The sequence below is a fragment of the Podarcis liolepis genome, assembly GCF_965112155.1.
Source record: "Podarcis liolepis genome assembly, chromosome: 1".
Classification (NCBI taxonomy): domain Eukaryota; kingdom Metazoa; phylum Chordata; class Lepidosauria; order Squamata; family Lacertidae; genus Podarcis; species Podarcis liolepis.
The window spans coordinates 134149295-134155294 of NC_139554.1; the positions used below are offsets into that span (position 1 = coordinate 134149295).

The 6000-nt window shown below is 49.9% G+C and overlaps 1 protein-coding gene across 16 annotated transcripts in view; it reads right to left on the bottom strand.

Moving 5' to 3' along the window:
- COL6A3 (collagen type VI alpha 3 chain) overlaps window positions 1–4977 on the bottom strand; it is a 113179-nt gene extending 108202 nt beyond the window's left edge. For 10 of the 16 annotated variants that reach the window (XM_083471352.1, XM_083471364.1, XM_083471366.1 and 7 more), the window contains exon 1: window positions 4774–4977. The gene's annotated coding sequence lies outside the window, so the exon portion shown is untranslated. The remainder of the gene's footprint in view (window positions 1–4773) is intronic. The other 6 variants (XM_083471356.1, XM_083471355.1, XM_083471358.1 and 3 more) reach the window with 2 other exon arrangements.
- Between the last annotated feature and the right edge of the window lie 1023 nt (window positions 4978–6000).

Sequence of the window (6000 nt, forward strand, 5' to 3'; positions counted from 1 at the left end):
AACTCAACAGGATCAAGTGCCCCAGGTCCACTGGTGAAGAGCCTCTTCAGCCCCCATGAGAGGTTCCCACTCCCCTCTCCATAGCTGGGGGCCCCAGGGGGCCCCCACACCCCCAAGTCCTCTGGCACATGCAGAGGATTCAGGAGATGGAAAGCTCAGGCGGGAACACAAATTCAAGCCAAGCCAAAATCTCTGAATTGCCAATTTACATATGTCAGCTTATTTAATTTTGAACAAATTTTAAACCATAGACAGCCTGGTATTTCGACACTAAGGAGCCCACACTTGAAGAAATAAAAATCTGACCAGAAAGCAAGCAAACAAAATGAAAAATAATGATATTCAGAGTAGTTTTAAAGTAACTCAGAAACAAAAATGGTTGTTAAAACTTGGCCAGTAATCAATCCCAGCAGTAAGATTTTTAGAAATTTCCATATGTGGGATAAGGACATCAGACCAAAAAATTGCAGCCCACAAACAAATAAGGTATGAATCAGCAAAGCCTGTGGGAAGGCGGGGAGAGGAAGGATTCCCTGGATCCTGGGCAAGGATGGCCAAGAGTTAGAGTAGTGCCTCTGGGGGAATCGCAGGGGTCCCCGCAGCTAAGCGTATCGTGTAAGGGGCCTATGAATCACTGCAGGGGAAGGAACCACAAAGAAACTGACAGAGCTTCTCTCCCAAAGCCAGTTAAACCACTGGAATGAATGGGATCTGAGCCATTCCTGCCTTAGTCATTGAGCATTGAGCCGAAGGTACAGGCAGAAAGCAGGGTTTGGCCAGGGATATCTTTCTCACCTGGGGTGAGGAAGTGAGTGCTACTCAGAGAAAACGGCATAGGCTTCTCAGAGATCCGTCATAACAGAAACCTCCCAGAGGAGGAGCCCAGGTTTAGTTTTCATGCCCTTGGCAGTTAGTTACACAGTTATTGGTGACCTCCTTTCCACATGTTTCTGCAACGCTTTTGCAACATTTGTATATTAGCCTACAGTCAAACCTTGGTTGTCAAACGTAATCCGTTCCAGAAGACCGTTCGGCTTCCAAAATGTTCGACAAGCAAGGCGTGGCTTCCGATTGGTTGCAAAAGCTTCCTGCACTCAGCTTCTGAAAAACGTTTGAAAACCGGAGCATTTACTTCCAGGTTTTCGGGAGCCGAAACATTCCAAAACGGAGCCATCCGGGAACCAAAGTTTGACTGCTCTTCTTTTTTGGAACACACTGAGCTACTAAATATATATATATGGGTCATATTCCATGCTTCCTTCATAGCAGCCTCTATAAAACCAGTCACAGTTACATAAAGTAAACTGCTATCCATTCATATAAGAGAAATAAAGGCTATTTTCTGCAGCTACTTTGGGCTGCGTTTGTTCTTTATTTTCAACTGAAAAAAGCTGCAAATATGGCAGAACTGGATGCTCACAGTGGTGATGTTGCATTCATCACACGGGGGGGGGGGGGCAGTAGCTTTTAAGTGACAGGTCAGTCAGTCTACAGGGCCATGATAGTGTTGGCTTTGAATTATCTACAATTCATGGAAGCAGTGGGGTGGCGGGGGTGGAGTGCAACATGAGCTCCCCACAAGCAGAGTTCTTTGTGATTCCCTAGCTTCCTAATTAGGACAGTACTCTGTAGTAGATAGGTAGCCGTGTTGGTCTGCCATAGTCAAAATAAAAAAAATTCCTTCCAGTAGCACCTTAAAGACCAACTAAGTTAGTTCTTGGTATGAGCTTTCGTGTGCATGCACACTGAAGAAGTGTATCTGAAGAAGTGTGCATGCACACGAAAGCTCATACCAAGAACTAACTTAGTTGGTCTTTAAGGTGCTACTGGAAGGAATTTTTTTTATTAGGACAGTACTCTGTCACTTTTAAACTTCAGCAATACCCGAAGACACATTTTCCTCCTGCGGTATCATTATTTTCTCTGCTATAAATGTGAGATTGGCAACTGGGATCCCAGGGGTGACATCACTATTATGTAAATATCGAAAGCAAAAATAAGCAAGCCAACTAATTTGTTGAAAGTTCCATTTTGCACGCTGTATGCTGTGCTCATTTACTTTGCAACCAAGGAATAGTTCCAAGAGAGGCACCAGGAATAAACGAACATCGCTCGTGGTGCATTTGGAGCTACGATCACACTCAGCATTTATAGAGCGCTTCCAATGTCCAAAGTGCTTCTCATACAACCGTCATGTTAAGGCAGTGCCATATTTAGTCTTCCCATAATATATACTTCTGTTTGTGGAGCGGAGACTGACAGAGAGAAATGAAAGCTTTCATAAGGTCACCTTGTGAGTTTGTGACTGAAGTGTGACTACAACATGTGGGATAAATTTGCGTATCAAGAAATTGCTAACATTTTAAAGCAAGAGATCCGGATTCTGTACCTCAGCTCACTTGTTCCATTTGAACACAAGAGCAACGTTTTAGGGTGGGAGTCATGTAATGAGCCCTGGGAGCGGAAGCCTTGCACAAGAGCTTCCGCTTGTAGGATGGGGCGTTCCCTCCTCTCCCTCCACCCGCATGTCCTCCAAACCTCCAGAAAAGTGCACAGGGAGAAGGGGGGTTGTTCCATCTTACAAGCTGTAGCGCTTGCACAGACAGAACATTAGTAACAGCATGAGGTGGAATGTCGCCCTTAGTTTTCTTATTTGCCAAGGCCTTGTATTTGGCACCAAATCTGGCAGAGTTCTGACATGCTGAAGTTTGCACCACCATTAAATTTTGATATCTTCGTTTTGAAAAGGGTTGCAAAATACACATTAAGCTGGAAATCCTGCATTCATACACTTACAGATTTACTGTGCAATCTCCAGCCTCACTGTTTAAAGAGGAATCTACCCTCATGCATGTATAAGATTGCAACCTTAAAGGGGAATAATTTTGTAAAGTGGGCACAGCCTTGAATTTCACATTTTCAATTCATTTTAGTTCCATTGCAAACATCCCCAGAGAAGTACTTAGCTTAATTACGATTTCCAGCTTGAAGGAACCTTTAAGAGGAACAAAAGGTCAGCAGATTATTATCCCACTAACATGACTAGGTGTTGATGGGTAGATTTCTTCTTAATACTTGCAGAGCTACATGGTCCCAGAGCTCAGTTTGTAAGGAAAGAAGAGGAGTTGTATGTAGTCTTTGCACAGTTAACAGAGAAGACCTGTGATCATAGCTGGAAAGGACCCCAAGGGTCATCTAGCTCCTTCTTTTTAGCAGCCAAAGGGTGTGTCCCTGTCCCACGATGAGACTTCCAAGTCCATTATGGAATATGAGGATTATGCTGAACCCATGTCCATGTGAGATCAGTGCCATGGAGGGATGGTTCATTAGGGCTGAAGGCTGAGATTAAGGCAATTCCCCTTAAGTGCCAATCCTTTAGAGATCCCTCCTGCGCCCCAGAACACTTCACAGGGACCCAAACAGTTCCCTGGTGCATTTTACTGTACTTAACTCTACTTTTCCCTGTTACAGATATCTGAAGAAGTGTGCATGCACACGAAAGCTCATACCAAGAACTAACTTAGTTGGTCTTTAAGGTGCTACTGGAAGGAACTTTTTTATTTCTACTTTCCCCTCTTCTTGTTGCTTCAGGCAGCCAGACAAAACACCATTTCTGCTCTGTATACACTGTTTGTGCCTTCTCTGGCATCGCACCGTCAAGGGTGAAGGGATGCCCAGGCTCTGCCCTCTTTGGGCATCCAGGACTCCTTTGCATCCATGGGGAGGCCAGCCCTAATAAATGCTTCCTAAAGGGCTCCGTCCTTCTGCCCACAAACCTTGGCCGCATCCTTGCTCTGTAAGATAGACCTTTTGGGTACTAAACCTGGCAAAGCCGCCTCTTAGGGAATCCTCTCCTGACTCAGGCAGAACCCGGCAGCTGCATCAAACAGCAGCCACTTGTCTGTCCGTGTATTTGGATTTGAATCGGCTTTTCCTGAGCAAATACCAACATTCCTCCCCCCCCCAGCACATTCTCTCCTTCTGCAATCCAAATAAAGTTAGCCCAGTGGGGTAGCGTGGGGGGTGCAGGGGGGGCCGGCCGCACCGGGCGCAACATCTGGGGGTTAGGGTTAAGGGGCGCAAATCCACGGGTTAGGGGGCGCAAATTACTTGCCTTGCCCCGGGTGCTGACAACCCACGCTACGCCACTGAGTTAGCTTGATTCGAGAGCCAGTGTGGAGCAGCGGTTCGAGGGCCAGACCCGGGTCGAATCTTCCAGGTTCGAATCCTCCACTTGGCTGGGAAGTTTGCTGTGGATGACCCCGGGCCTCTCAGCCTAAGCTACCTCACAGGGTTGTTGGGCATTCAATGGGGCGGGGGTGAGATTCATGGAGCTCCGTGGAATAAAAGCTGGGATATAAGTACCATCAATAAGAAAATAAGTAAGCAAACCGGAGCTCCGTGGAATAAAAGCTGGGATATAAGTACCATCAAGAAGAAAATAAGTAAGCAAACCAACTAACTCACCAACCAACCTACGCAGGTCTTGCACCTAGACAAAGCAGGCAGCAAACGCAGGGAAAGTCAGACTTGACAACGGAAAGCAAAATCACCCGCGAGACGCAACTTCCCCGAGCAAATCTGATGCTCAAAGTGGGAGATGCGTCGGAAGGGAGAAGGCGCCCGACCCGGAGGGCTGACTGGGCAGCCCGCTTCTCCTGCAGACCCCGGAGCTGCCTCGCTCGCCTCCCGCGCTGGCCCCTCCGCCCGACCCACCCGAGCCGGCGCTCCGGCTCCTTCGAAAGCCCCGCGCAGCCCGACCAGGGCGCTTACCCCGAGGAAGCTGGACGCGGGACTGGCAGGAGCGGAGCGGCCGCGTTGCGCGCCGGACTCAGCTCTCCCTCTGGCCGCCTCTTCCCTGCGCCGCGCGACTCTCTCGCGCTCTCTCTCGTCTCGGCGGCGCAGCGCGAGGGCGGCGCTCGGAAAATCCTGCCGCGCGGGCGGCTCTCGGCGGCGGAGGGGCTGGCGGGGGGGACGGGGGGCGGGAGACGGCGCCGCCTCCAGCGATGCCAAAGGGGCGAGCAGCGGGCGGGCGGGGGGCCGGCCCAGATCCCGGCTGCCCAGAAGCGCCTCCGTCCGCGCCGCCCCGCGCACCCGGCGCCAAGCAGCGCCCAGAATCCGCGGGAAACGCCGCTCCCCCCCCCCCCGCACGTGTTTCTCCTGTCAAACTTTGGTTTCGGCGCCAACTTCCTTCTGAATTCGAGACTCGGGGAAAGGAGAACGTGAGAATGCGCCTGAGGGAGAAGAAGCCCTGAACTCGAAGTTACCTTGGTTTTCTGTCAACGTGATATTACCCAGAACGTTGCTGGCGAGATCTCTCGGCCTGCGCGCCCGCAGCCATCAGTGCGCGGTGCAAAGCAGACGGAGAGCAAGGCAGCTCCGGAAAGAGGGCCGTCCTGGGGGGGGGGGGCTGGGCTGCAGGAAACGGGCCCTGCTGCTGCTTCGGAGTGACCTCGGTTCGAGAGCCCCCCGTCATTCAGTCAGCCCGCAACCGGCCCGCATTTCACTTGCGCGCGTTCGGCTTCACATGCGCGCCTATAATAATAGTAGTAATAATTTATTATTTATTTATTTATTATTTATTATTTATTATTATTATATTTCCATAGAAACCAAAAATACAGTAAAATATCACACGTTAAAAACTTCCCTGAAGATGTCTTCTGAATGTCAGGTAGTTGTTTATCGCTTTGACATCTGATGGGAGGGCGTTCCACAGGGCGGGCGCCACTAGCGAGAAGGCCCTCTGCCTGGTTCCCTGTAACTTGGCTTCTCACAGTGAGGGAACCACCAGAAGGCCCTCGGCGCTGGACCTCAGTGTCCGGGTAGAACAATGGGGGTGGAGACGCTCGTTCAGGTATACTGGACCGAGGCCGTTTAGGGCTTTAAAGGTCAGCACCAACACTTTGAATTGTGCTTGGAAACGTACTGGGAGCCAATGTAGGTCTTTCAGCACTGGTGTTATATGGTCTCAGCAGCCACTCCCAGTCACCGGTCTAG